Source organism: Lactuca virosa, chromosome 7 (assembly GCF_052849685.1).
Source record: "Lactuca virosa cultivar CGN04683 chromosome 7, Lactuca_virosa_CGN04683_v6, whole genome shotgun sequence".
In the NCBI taxonomy this organism is placed as follows: Eukaryota; Viridiplantae; Streptophyta; class Magnoliopsida; order Asterales; family Asteraceae; genus Lactuca; species Lactuca virosa.
Window position 1 is genome coordinate 248,248,033 of NC_136432.1, and position 14,737 is coordinate 248,262,769.

A 14,737-nucleotide genomic window follows, 5' to 3' on the forward strand; every position below is an offset into this window, starting at 1 on the left:
TTGAGGATGGGGCCGGAAGTTTTTTGATCATATTGCACACACGTCCCTTTAGCTATCTTCTCTACAAAAGGGCAAGGATTGTTGAGAACAACGGGAGGGGGCAATTTTTCAATCCCCGATGACGATGATGTTATGGTGTTGGAGCACCCGCGAAGGAGAGTGAGGCCTCGACCTGCGGCCGTGCATGAGACCCACCGGTGATTGCGGTTGAGGATGAAATGCACATGGACCCATACAACTTGGCTATGAGGCAATTTCAAAACAATTTGGCCCATGGTGGGAATCATACCAACATGACTTTAGATTTCATGATGCACCAAATGAATATTCACCGGCCCGACACTCATCCTCCTTATCCATACATTCCGAGTTGGGAAGATCTTTGGAGGGAAAGACAAGGAGGAGCCGGCGGAAGTGGATCAGGAGGAGAAGACGAGGACTAGCTATCAAACTCGCCTCTACTATGCCAGGGGAGTCCGACCATTTTCTTTTCTTTTTACTTGTTATTTTATTTTGCATAACATGCAATGGGGACATTGCATAAAATAAGTGTCGGGTAGGGGGTTGATTACATTTGTTACATTAGAATCCTAGGTACAATTGTTTTAAAAAAATTGCATTTGAAAAATTCTAGGATAATTTAGAAAATTATGGTAAAGCAAATAGGATTCGATGCTAGTATTATGTTTGATGATTCTCTGAGGACCTAAATGTTTAGTTGAGCCAATATACATTATAATGCATCTGTGGCCTCCTTTATTCTAGTGAAATCATGGAAAAAAACATAACACTACAAGAAAACGCGATTTTGCTAGGGAAGATTGCTATGGAACATATTTTCGTTGTTAATCGGCGATGGATCGTGCTATGGAATGTCGTTCCATAGCAATGTTGGTACCACATTGTCTACGAATTTTATTTCAGGTAGCGAGAGTGGGAGTTGCTAGGGAGAATGCTACCGACTCCATATCTGTTGGTATTATGCTACCGATAGTTTTATGGAACAAAAATTCGTAGCAATTTTCCAACGACATTTGTTACCAAATCATTTTCCGTTGTACTGCTGCTATGGAATTCATCATCGTGGTTACTATGCAACGAAGTTTGTGACGGAAACCAATTCCATAGTTAAATTGCTATGGAAGTACCATTCGTAGGTATTTGCTAGGGAATTTTGCTATGGAGTATGATTTCGTTTGCATGTTTTGCTATGGAACAAAACGCGTAGCTAATTTGTGACGGCATTTATTGGTTTAAATGAAATGTTTTTTAATTGGTAATATGTGGCATAAAATAATGGCTAAAAATGTAAAAATGAATTATAAAGTAGATATTGCTAGCAAGCGGACTCGAACTCAAGCTTATGCTAGAAAAGGGCGCGGTTAAGCCAGTTGTGCTAATCAAGTTGTGTATAATTTCTTGAAAACATAGTATATAATGAATAATTAACAACGAATTCATTACAAACTTATTTTTAATTACATTAACCGGGCATGTTAAAGTATATAATCTATGTAGATTATTTTCCTTAATAACGAATTCATTACAAACTTATTTTTAATTACATTAAGTATATTCATCAAAAAAATAACATGGGTTTTACGTATACTTCATCCTACTCAAACAACATAGCAAGAAAAAATGACTAAAATGCCCTTTTAACAGAATGATGTAAACACAAAACCAAAATAAAGTTATAGTAGTACTATGCAACTTCATATACAATATAATAAGAACAATAATATACAAAACCTACCATACTCTACATACCAACGACAAACCGTGCAATATCTTTGTCGATCCTCATCCTCTTCATGGCCTATTGCAAATGAACCTTTAACAGAATGTCGTGGGTCTTCACATTGGAATGTGATGTTATTCGTTGTAAGTCTATGAACAACATCAACAGCCCGCAACAACTCTTTGGCACTATCAACAACACCCGTGTACTCCCCATCATCTGGAACTACCCAGCCAAAATAGGTATCAAGTAATTGTAAACCTACACATTAAAATATCCATCAATTAATCCAATATATCCTTTTCAATACAACAGTAAATATTATACAACACAACACAACTAAATACTAACCCAAACTACAAACATGCCTTTAATTAACTATATATGTAATTTAATTTACATATATACCATATATACATACCTTCATCACATTGATGAATCCCTCTTGAAATGTAGATCATTCCAAGAAAATAAATTGAATCAAGATGATCTTCATTTGCTGCTTGTCTCAAAAAAGACAATCCTAAATCAAAATGGCCAAAATAGAAGCACTCTTCCTGTTGACAGAATAACAATATCAATATATAACATCAATGACACTAAATATTAATAAATGGTATAGATTACATATAATTAATGAAATTACACATAAAATTCCTTGTCTGAACATGGATTCAATGTTATTATGCAATGCACATGTGCGTATAAATGAATCAGCATTCAGATTTTTGGGACCCATTCCTTCAATCATGTCAATGCATGCTGTTCTGAACACTTGAGGATCACCCCCACTTCATACATCTTCTTTGAACTTCAAAAATTTAAATACACAGTAAATAAAAGTAACATCCGGATTTTTAGATATATCATTGTAAGAGTAAATTCTGAGATTTATGGAGCGACTCGACGAGTTGTGAGTCCAACTCGTCGAGTAGAGTCGAGTCATTCGCGTAGGTTTAATGAACGGACTCAACGAGTCAGTGTGCCGACTCGCCGAGTTCGTGTTGTGCGAGGAAACCCTAAATTCTCGGGGTTAGGGCCTATTTAAGGAGACTTATAGCCTCAAATGCGCCTCAACAGCTGCCCAACTCTCCTGTGTCAAACCCTTAGCGGCTATTGAAGATAAGAGAGAGTGCTTAAGCTAATATCAAGTGTTTATGGTGAATCTTTGAAAGGAAAGGAGTGAGCAACAAGCAAGGAATGAGAAGAGGCTATGGGATCTAGCATTTATTCACTTGGAGCTTCCGTAGAAGGTATAAAGTCTACACCTTTCTCATCTTATTAGTTGGATCTCATGAGTTTGAGAAGTTAGGGTTTTCATCACATATTATTTGGGACTTCGAGAATACTAAGTTATCAGGAGGTTTAAACCTCAGATCTAGACCTTGTGAGGTCCCTAGAGCCCAAAGGTCCCAACTTTATTCATCCATGAGAGGAGTATGGTGTTTAACACCTTGTGAGAACATGTATTGATAGATTGGAGCAAAACCACCATGCATGAGCGTAAAGATCGAAGTTTTACGTGACAATCGAGCCTTAGGATAGTAGATCTAGTGTTTGGAGTGATAGATCTGCCTTAAATCGTCTAAATGAGGAATCAGATCGAAGGGACTCGCCGAGTCCGTGAACTGACTCGACGAGTCGGTTAGGGTTTGTCCCGATGAGCTGGACCGTGCAATAGCTCGGCGAGTTAGGGGTTAACTCGGCGAGCTAGACCTTCACGAGACTTATGAGGAATGAGTGGACTCGACGAGTCGCCTTAGTGCACTCGGCGAGTCGGGTCAAAAATGGACTGTTGACTCGAGTTTGAATTCTGATGACTTTAGGGTTTGGTCAACATGAGTAATGGACACCATGGAGGGGTAAAATGGTCTTTTACCCAAATTCAAGAGTTAGAGAAAGAAGAATAACATTTGGTTATTGAGAATCGAGAATCAAGTATTAATTAGAGATATTTACCCTATGTGTTAGGCAGTGTCTAGTTCGAGATTCAAGTTCGAGGATGATTGCTTGCTACTCGCAAGGTGAGTCTTCTCACTATACTTTACCTAGAGTGGTACTTATGTGTGACCTGAGGGTCTTATGTGCTTACATCGAGTATTATATTATCCTGCCTTATGTTTATTGCTATGCATTATGTCTTTATGATTTATGCTATGCGGAATATTACAGACCGGACCAAAAGGTCCAACACACCCTGGGGATGGAGGGTCCCATTGAGACACATTGACCGAAGGGTCTTACAGTGATATAGCCTCGAGTGGCTAATGAGCTGTGTGTGTGGTATTTTGGGGAACTCACTAAGCTTCGTGCTTACCGTGTTATGTGTTATGTGTTTCCGGTTTCTCAGGATCGCGGGAAGGCACCGACTTGATTGTACACACCAGAGAAAGAGTCATGTTTTGAGGATCCTGGATTATTAATCAAACAATTTATGGAGTTTTGTTTTGTAAATTAAACCAATGATATTTTTATGAAATGTGTTATGATAATAATGTGATTTTAAAACGAAAAATTTGTTTGAAAATTCACGGTGTTACAATAACAAATAAAGAAATTTGTATTTCATCAAATATACATTGATTAGTTGATGTTTATTGAGAATTACCAAAGTCTTGCAGAGACGATGTCTTTCGCAGATTCTGACCCTAATACTACAAATATCCGACTCAAAATCTCTAATGGGAGATCATCTAACGAAAGATGACTTCTAGTAATCAACATTCTACTAACAAAATAGACATTGGAGTAGTTGATTTCAATTTCTTTTTAAAAAATAAACGTAACTATGAAAAACAGTGTAACAGGGTGTGGAAAAAAATACTTACTTTATGATGATTTGGTCGCGAGGTATACAGGAGTGTCTATTATCGGAGAAAATCGATTTTAAGAACGATTACCCATCGACGATTTGGGGGTTTTAGTGTTTCTATGGAGATTTATCGTCTGGAATAGTTGAGACGTTCTGAATGGTTGAAGAACTGATAACGCCGGTGTGACGTCAGAGGTATGATGGCGCCTCAACGCTTGAGAGTGCAAAAAGACCAAAGTGCCCTTGAAATCATTTCAAATATGTGAATACTAAGGATATTTGTGTCAAAACACATTATTCAAATATAATAACCTTTTATAGGTAACAGTGGAATTTTGATTGTAGAAATGGAAAAGACAAAAATAACATATATATCATAATATATAATGTAATACTTTAGTGTATATATATATATATATATATATATATATATATATATATATATATATATATATATAAGCACAAAAGAGTTAGCAATAGGAACTTTTTGGGCATTAATGTGACAACCGTCAATTTTTGGTCAAGTCAAAGTCAACTAAAGTCAACAAGTCAAACCGGTCAACTTATCTAACCCTTGTATATTAGGGTTTCCGTTATGCTTCTCATTGTACAACTCGCAAATCTTAATACAAAGTATCACTTAGAGTTTTCACGTGTTCGGAAATTCTAAACCCTAATCAGGGCAAGTGATGAAACTACTCGATAAAACATTATTCCTTAACCCTCGGGGGCATATAACAATCATAACGAGACTTAACGGGATGTAAAAACCTTGCGTTACGAAGCCAAACACTCAAAAAGGTCGCAAACAAGATCTCACCCAAATCTCTCTCTATATGAGAAACCTCTCCAAGTGTGTGAAATCTCTCCCAAATCTCTCTCTGTATGAGAAATCTCTCCAAGCGTGTGAAATCTCTCCCAAATCTCTCCAAGTATGTGAAATCTCTCCCAAATCTCTCTCTGTATGAGAAATCTCTCCCAAATCTCTCCAAGTATGTGAAATCTCTCCCAAATCTCTCTCTGTATGAGAATTCTGTCCAAGTGTGTGAAGTCTCTCCCAAATCTCTCTATGTATGAGAAATCTCTCCAAGTGTGTGAAATCTCTCCCAAATCTCACTCTGTATGAGAAATCTCTCCAAGTGTGTGAAATCTCTCCCAAATCTCTCTCTGTATGAGAAATCTCTCCAAGTGTGTGAAATCTCTCCCAAATCTCTCTCTGTATGAGAAATCTCTCCAAGCGTGTGAAATCTCTCTCAAATCTCTCCAAGTATGTGAAATCTCTCCCAAATCTCTCTCAACTTTTTATAATCACTCGGGGCATCCCGACCCTCGAATTAGACGAAAACAGCTCGAAAACGGAAATCTACGCGAAAAACAGTCTTAAGGAGCCGAACCCTCTTAAGAAGCCGAAACCTCTTAAGGAGCCGAACCCTCTTAAGGAGCCGAAACCTCTTAAGGAGCCGAACCCTCTTAAGGAGCCGAACCCTCTTAAGGCGCCGAACTTCTTAGGAACCGAACTTGTCAGATGCGAAGATGTCAGAAGCGAATTACTCCCTCTCGGACCGAAGCTCAGTAGACCGAACCGAGACCTCGGACCTTCGGTCCCTCCCCCTCGCACCTTCGGTCCCCTCCTCTTCCTCTCGGTTCCTTCCTTCCTTTCTCTTGGTTCTCACTCTCTTAGAGCCGAACCTCGCAGGTTCGGTCCATATTGCCGGTTTTTGACCCAAACTTCGTTTTAAGCTCGTTTATCGTGATTTTAACGCGGGATTTTCACCCAAACTCGTATTTTAACATAATAAACCCTGAATATCCATATTTTAATTATATTTTGGGGAAAATCCTTGCCTAAGAATAAAATCTAGTAGGTGAGATTTATGGGTGGAGTGTTGACTTACCCTTTGGGCAAAGACACAAGTTACCTCCCATACCCACTCCAAGACCATCCCCAGTTACTATTCCACCATACCTGGTCATTTCATTGTCCTTTTTCCCCACTCTTTCTAGCCAAGTACCTTGTCACAAGGATAGAAAAACCCTTATCTCTCCTCCCACTTTATTCACTCTTTCTCAAGGAGAACAAACACATCTCTTTCACTTTCTCTCTCTAAAATTCGAGATTCAAAGGCTGGTCTTGAGTTTTTCCTCCACATTTGGTAAGTATCTTCCTCCTACACTTAGATATTCTACTATCCTTCATGCAAATCATGGATTGCTTACACAAATATCGTCATGATTATTGTTAGATCTTCAAATCTTCAAGCATCTCCCAAGTGTTCTTGAGTTGAACACTTCTTTTCTTCCTCATCCATCTACTGAAATCACTCAAGTGAGTTCATACCCCTATATTTTCATGTTTTCATCAAGATTTAGGGGGGGGGGGGGGGAATACAAGTTAAAACACCAAAAACTTAACAAAACTCAAACAACAGCTTTCATCAAAAAAGTTGAGTCTTATTCACGGACTGTTTTGACAATCTTAAACTTAATATCTTTCAAAACTGTTTAATATGCAAATATTTCAGGTTCATACCTTGAAAATGACTACTTGCACATCTCCATACGATGTTTCTACAATTCATGGTGATTTTTACAAAACTACCTATCATTTCAGAAACGAATTCGAATCAGTCTGTGAATATGAACATTTTAACACAAGTTAAAGACTTCTAAAAATAATAATAAAAATTATGAATAAACTAGAGACATTTTCTAAACTCTCAAAATTTACGGATTTAGTTTTTGACTTCGTATAATTTTTCTATGATTTTTCTAAGACAGTGCAGAAAGGTTAAAAAAACTAGTTAACAGCTTACAACTTTCATAACACTTTGTACTATGTTGAGCAAAGTTCATAACAATAAGTTCTAAATATTGAATGTATTTTCTTGTTAGTATATCATCATAAACTGAAATTTAGTCATTCATGATAAGGTTTCTTCATTCATTTCGAACACATATAATAAGGTACAATAAGCATAGTTTATGGATTTTTACTACATGAAAAAGGTTTTACTCTCAAAACAAATGGGTTTTTCATATACTACATGATAAACTATAATAGTAATAGTTTAAGGATTTCATCTCACTAATTTATTCATAAAAGGTGATTTTACTTCCTCCACGGAAGACGTTTTAAAATCAAACTATGTGTAAAGTAGTTAACTTAAGTTGTGAGGTAATTCTCTCCTCGTACGTTCGAGTACGGGATTCCAATTCCTGTAAGTTATAACCAGAGTCTCTTGTAGGGAGAGCGTGATAATTATGTATAGATCTATATTGGGATTGACACCCCACACCTCGCTGCTAGCTACAGCCGGACCGGCAGGTCTGTGGGTGACAAGAGTCATAGGATCTTAACGTCTGAAAAACGTTATGCATGTTATTTCTCGTCATAGTATGGTTACAGCGACTCACATAGGGAGTTAACAATCTTTCAAGTTTACAGGGAAAATTCTACCTTGAAAATGGGTTTTATCTATTTTAAAACTACAAACCCGTTATAAGTATAAGACACACACTTATTCTCGGTCCTGGGATTTAGGACTACATGACTTTTATAAGGAAAATATTGGATTTTCTTTGGAAACATATTTCTATTAATACTACATTTCATCTAGAATTGTTAGACTTCAACTATAATTGCTAAGTGTATATGCTAGAGTTATATAAGAGTCTAGTCACAATCGACTTAGAATTGGTGGGCCTGCCTTACTTCCTGTTCCTTGTTTGGTTGTGGACCTAGGGTAGACCCATTATATTCGACGGTTTATTCAACTTAAATATTATATAACTTATATACACTGGGTGATTATAGAGGGAATCTACGGGTCCTTCTAGGATTCATTATCGCATAACATAGGAGCATTCATTTCACACTTAACAAAGAAAATATTGGATTTTCTGGAAACATACTTTGTCGCTTTTACAAGGAAAACGGTTTCTTCCTCAAACAAAACTCTTATGAACTCACCAACTTAATTGTTGACACTTTTCAAAACTACTTGTATTCTCAGGAAATCAGTGAAACAGGAAAACCACAGTGTTTTGAGGATGGGACGTTAAATCGTCAAACAATTCATTTTTTCATCATAATGTAGTTGATTTTGAAACATGTAAACATATACTATGGTGTACCCTTTTCAATTATATTTATGATGGTTGTATTTACTTTGAGCACTATTATACTCGTTGTTGTGATACTATACATGAAGTCCTCCACCCCCGGATGTTTTCGCCATCCTTGGTTTGGGGGTGTGACAATTAAGAATTTTGCCACATTTGTTTTGGTAACTTTGACACTTTTGGCCCTTAGAAACAAAACTTTTACATTTTGGTAGAAAAAACACAAAAAAACTTTAGATTTTTGCCACAAATTTTTAGCCAGTTTGACACTTTTAGTCCTTATTATAAAAAAATTATACATTTGTCACAATATACACGAAAAACATTTAGGCTTTTTCCACAATTCTTTAGCCACTTTGACACTCTTGGGCTTTACAGTCAATTTTTTTACATTTTGACATAAAAAACACAAAAAAACATCCCGGGGCGAAGCCCGGGCTTTCTTCCTAGTTTACATTTATGCATTGATATTAAACCAAATTACAAATTAACTTCATCTCAAAATACATTAAACACAAAAACATCTAGTCATTATCTTCTTCCTCCTCTTCTTCTTCATCCGCTTCTTCTTCATTACTCGATGTACTATACTCATAACTACCATCACTGTCAGGAATACCATCATTGTCGTCCTCATGAATTTCACCTTCTTCATCAATATTATTTTCATTATCTGAACCGTTGCTTGACATTTCGTGATCATCATCATAATTGTCTGTATCAAATAGACTTGGTATAATGATTTCATTTGATTCAACTTCATCTTCTTGGAAAGCAACATCTTTCTGAGGATGATTTTTATCGGTCCAACCACGAGGTTTAACTTTAAATACAGCCCACCAGTCCGAGTTGTTTGTTTTCGAACTTGGGTAAGGAATGTAACACACTTGAGTGGCTTGCATGGCTAAAACAAATGGCTCGAAGTTGTTGTATTTTCTTTTGATGTTTATCTCGACCAAGTTATATTGTGTGTGAACCTTAACTCCTATGTTAGGTGTTGGATCGTACCAATGACATTTAAACAAAACCGTGGTTTTAATTGGGTAACCAGGGTACTCGACTTATAAAATTTCCTCTACCTTACCATAATAATCACCTCCTTGGCTACTAACACACAATCCACTATTAGTTGTTCATTTGTTCAGACTATGAGCTTCTGTGTGAAACTTGTAACCATTGACAAAGTATACACTATATAACTTCACTTTTTTGAATGACATTTTGGATAGGTCAGATATAGACTTGTTGTTTATTGGGATCTTACATGCATATATGAATAATGGTAAAACACTTAATTAGAGTTAATTATAACCATAACAAAAAATAATAAATTTTAAAAAATGCAAAAATAACACCCACATTGTTTTGAAACCATAATGCAAAGTTCTTCTCAACTTCAGCTGCAAGGACCTGTTCATCCATATCCCCCATAAGTTCATTCAAATGTTCTTCAAATATTCTATATCACCATTTCAATAACATTTTAAAGTTACTATGAATGCAATAAACAAAATCATGCATGTAAATGTTATTCGATCATAGCAATTACACAACAAATGATTGTTATAATTAAAAGTGATGCATATGTTATGTACGAACCTGATGTAATGCTTGATCTTATCTTCGTTAAGGAGTATGTAAGTTTGGGCAGCATGCACTTCCTCATCAGACATCATTCTATTCGTGAATCTTCCATAATGACGCCCATGATATGAAAATATATCTAACATGTCGTTGTTAGCATCCACTTGCTCATCTCCTCCTCCATCATCATTTCGAGGAAACTTTCTATTACGTGTGGGGACACCAGTATCGAAATAATGAGAGCAAAATATAGATGCTTCACGTAGCAAGTACGCGTTAACAACGGACCCTTCCACTCGAGCTTTATTTTTCACATCTTTTTTCAACTGATTTAGATACCTATAGTGAAGATTATTTAAATTAGCTTACAAAAATAGCAACATACATTATGATGTACCATACAAACCTTTCAAATGGATACATCCACCGATATTGGACAGGACTGACTATCTTCGCTTCGTATGGCAAATGTACTGGTAACTGTTCCATGGAGTTAAAAATACCAGGGACAAAGATGGTCTCTAATTTACATAATATTATTGGGATCTCGGTTTCAATCCTTTCCATGTCTTTTGTGGTGATTGATGTTGATGTTAATGTTTTGAAGAAAATACTCAACTCTGTTAATGCTTCCCACACTTGTTTTGGCAACATCTCACGAAATGCAATTGGCATCAATATTTGCTTAAAAACATAACCATCATGAGTTTTCATTCCGAACAGTCTACACCATGTTAAATCAACACACCTCCCCAAATTAGAAATATAACCATCGGGGAAACTAAATTTCTCCATCCATTGGCATATGGCTTTCTTTTGATTCTTGTCCAGAGTGTAGTATGCTCTTTCATTGTCTTCGACTCCTTTTCTCTCCCTACAATAGAGCTTCAGATCTCTTATGGCTGCTACATTGTCCTACGTCTTCCCTTTAACATCCATTACAGTGTAAAAAAAGTTTTCGAATACATTTCTAACAATATGCATAACATCAAAATTATGTCTAATGAGGTTTGCTTTCCACTATGGTAAATCCCAAAATATGCTTTTCTTTTTCCAACCATGATCGCCACATCTTTTGTTTACATCATCAACATTTAGTTCAGTCACTTTTACCAAACCTAATTGTTCAATCTCCCTTAAAGTGTGTTCACCATTCTTACTTGGAGGAGGACCTTCTATCACTTCACGATTCTTCTTGAACTTATTTTTATCCTTTCTATATGGGTGATTTACATGTAGAAATATCTATAGCAGTCAAACCATGACATCTTATTACCATTCTTTAGTCTGAATGCTTGTGTATGTTTCCCACAATGTGGACATGCTAGCTTACATGCTGTAGACCATCCGGACAACATTCCATATGCTGGAAAATCGCTTATTGTCCACATCAAAGCTGCTCTTAGATGGAAATTTTGTTTTAAAGATATATCATATGTTACTACACCTTTTCCCATAATTGCTCCAAATCTGCAACAACTGGTGCAAAAATACATCTATTTTATGCTTAGGGTTTGACGGACCTGGCACAAGTGCGGTCAAAAACATGTAAGGCTCTTTCATGCGCATAGAATGTGGCAAATTATAAGGTGTTATAATAATAGGCCAAGATGAATATTGTTTTCCAAATGCTCCATGTGGTGCAAACCCATCTGTACTTAGGCCTAATCTTACGTTACGTACTTCTGCTGCAAATGAAGGATGACTTTTGTCAAAGTGCTTCCAAGCTCCTGAATCAGATGGATGACACATTACTCCAACATCATGTCCATGATTCTCGGAGTGTCATCGCATGGAAGCGGCTGTGGCTTGTGAAGCATACAGTCTCTTCAACCTTGGAGTCAAAGGAAAGTAATGCATTTTCTTGAAGGATACGCGAGAACATCTGGCCAAATTTTTTGACCGTTTGTGCCTATCTGCATTGCAGAATTTGCACTGATAAAGATCTTGGTCTTGCCTCCAATATATCATACATCTAGATCTGCAGCAGTCAATCATCTCCACAGGCAAACGTAGTGCTTGTATTAACTTTTTGCTCTCGTATAAACTACCTACCATATTATTCTCCTCCGGTAACACATCATTTATCAACTGGAACATAGCATCATAACTTTACTCAGGTATGCGATACTCTGATTTTATATTCAACAGTGTAGCTACAACAGATAGTTGTGTCACTTTTTTACATCCAGGCCACAATTCTTTATCGGCTGCATCTAGCATATCAAAGAATTTTTTATCTAGAGCATTTGGCTCCTCTTCAGGATTACTGTTATTTAAATCAGGAGCCATTGTATCTATGACCATTTCTCTATAAGAACATGCACCTTTACTAAAATTGGTGTTTGAATCATCCACCCCAAAAAACGGATTGTCATCATCAATTGATGTTTCGCCATGTTTATCCCAAAACCAATATTACTCAACAAAACCAAACTTGTACAAATGATGCTTAACAGTATCAACTTCTGTATATGGTACGTTACGACATCTGATGCATGGGCATTTGATTTTATCTTGGTCCATGAACTTATGCTGACTTGTAGAAAAATCTATAAAAATTTTCACTCCTTGTACGAAAACACGGGATACACAACTACGATTATCTTTTCTTTCATACATCCACTTTCTACTTTGATTGTTCATTGTATTTAATATTTAAAGTAACGTATAATTTTAAATAACACAATATTTTACCTTAGTAGAATGGTGTAATTGAGATCGACACTTGCAGAACACATATGCAAACAAAGTGTGTATCGATTAGGGAACCTTCGACAACCCTTGATTTTAATGTGTTGGATGGATACTAGGTCAAATTATTGGGTTGATGTTATTCAATACCAGGTTAAAACCCATGTAGCATACAGGTAATGATAATTTTAAATAACATTCGTAATAAATATATATATATATATATATATATATATATATATATATATATATATATATATATATATATAGAGCTACTTAAATTATAAATTCTGTATACGGTATTTTCTTTATTAATAACGACTTGATTAAACACTTATTTATATTTCCATAGCAAAAATGGCGCCTTCACTATAGAGATTGCAAATAGACCAATGTGCCCTTGAAATCAATCCATATATGTGATTAGTAAGGGTATTTCAGTCAAAACATATTATTCAAACAATATAACCTATTATAGGTCACAGTGGACTTTTGGTTAGTAAAATGACAAAGACAAAAAATAACATACATATCAAAAATAACATATATATAGTAACATTTAATAAAGTTAAAAGTATGTATTCACATTATATCAAAATACACTTACAATATGCATCCCTAATTGTGTGAATCAAACAACTATAATATATATATATATATATATATATATATATATATATATATATATATATATACACACATATATATATATATATATATATATATATATATATATATATATATATATAGATATATATATATATATATATATATATATATATATATATATATATATATCTATTCGAAACTAATGTCAAACATCAAAGGAAACCTAACGAAACACGCATCCCACAAACAAATATCACAATTCAATAACCACCTGTGTTGACTCATAAAAGCTGTGTAATAACTGCCCACAGAAGGATGTTTTGCACAACTTCTATGTAAGCCATGGAACTTTATCTCATTTGTTCTCCTTACCAAGTGGTTATGAACCTTGTTACAGGTATCTCTTAGATTCCAACTTCTTCCAGTATTAACGTATGCTTTATTTAACCTGATCAGAGCTTCTTGCTTCCTTTCAATGCCTTCGGTCATCAACATCATTCCCAGTACGAAGATCGCATCCAACTGCCCCTGATCGGCTGCATTTTTAAGAAACTTTTTCCCTGCTATTTTTTCCCCTATCGTAAAATACTTCGCCTGACATACAATAAGTAATCATACAATTTTAAAAAATACAAATGTAGAAAACTAATTGAATTCGCAATTATCCAATTGGTTAAAAAAAGAGTACCATTCCATCGTTGAAGAGTATGTGTGGGTTGTTCAACTTTCTGCATTTGCTTGTGACTTCATACTGGTGAACACTTAATGGATGAAACCTTATTCGACTTGTGTCTATGCTTTTATATAATGCGTCTGATGTTACAAAATCCCTAAAGAGTTTGCAACTATACATATATAATTCACAAATCAAGATAAAATTCATATATTAAACACTAAATTAAGTGTGTAAACAAGTTTAATAGAAGTAATGCACATCATACTTACACTATCAGACACTTAAAAGCATCGATTGGTGAATTTCCCCCAACCGTAGTTACTACTTTTTCGATCAAGTGTGATGGCAAAGCAGTGATCCTTGTTACATGTTGCCTTGTTTGCATTCTTTCTGAAGAACAACTCGCTGCCATTATGTTGATCTGTGTGGAGTGTAATCCAAACTATGTAGCAACAACGATTTTAGGGTTTATTAATCAACTTTCCGGAATTTTGAGTGT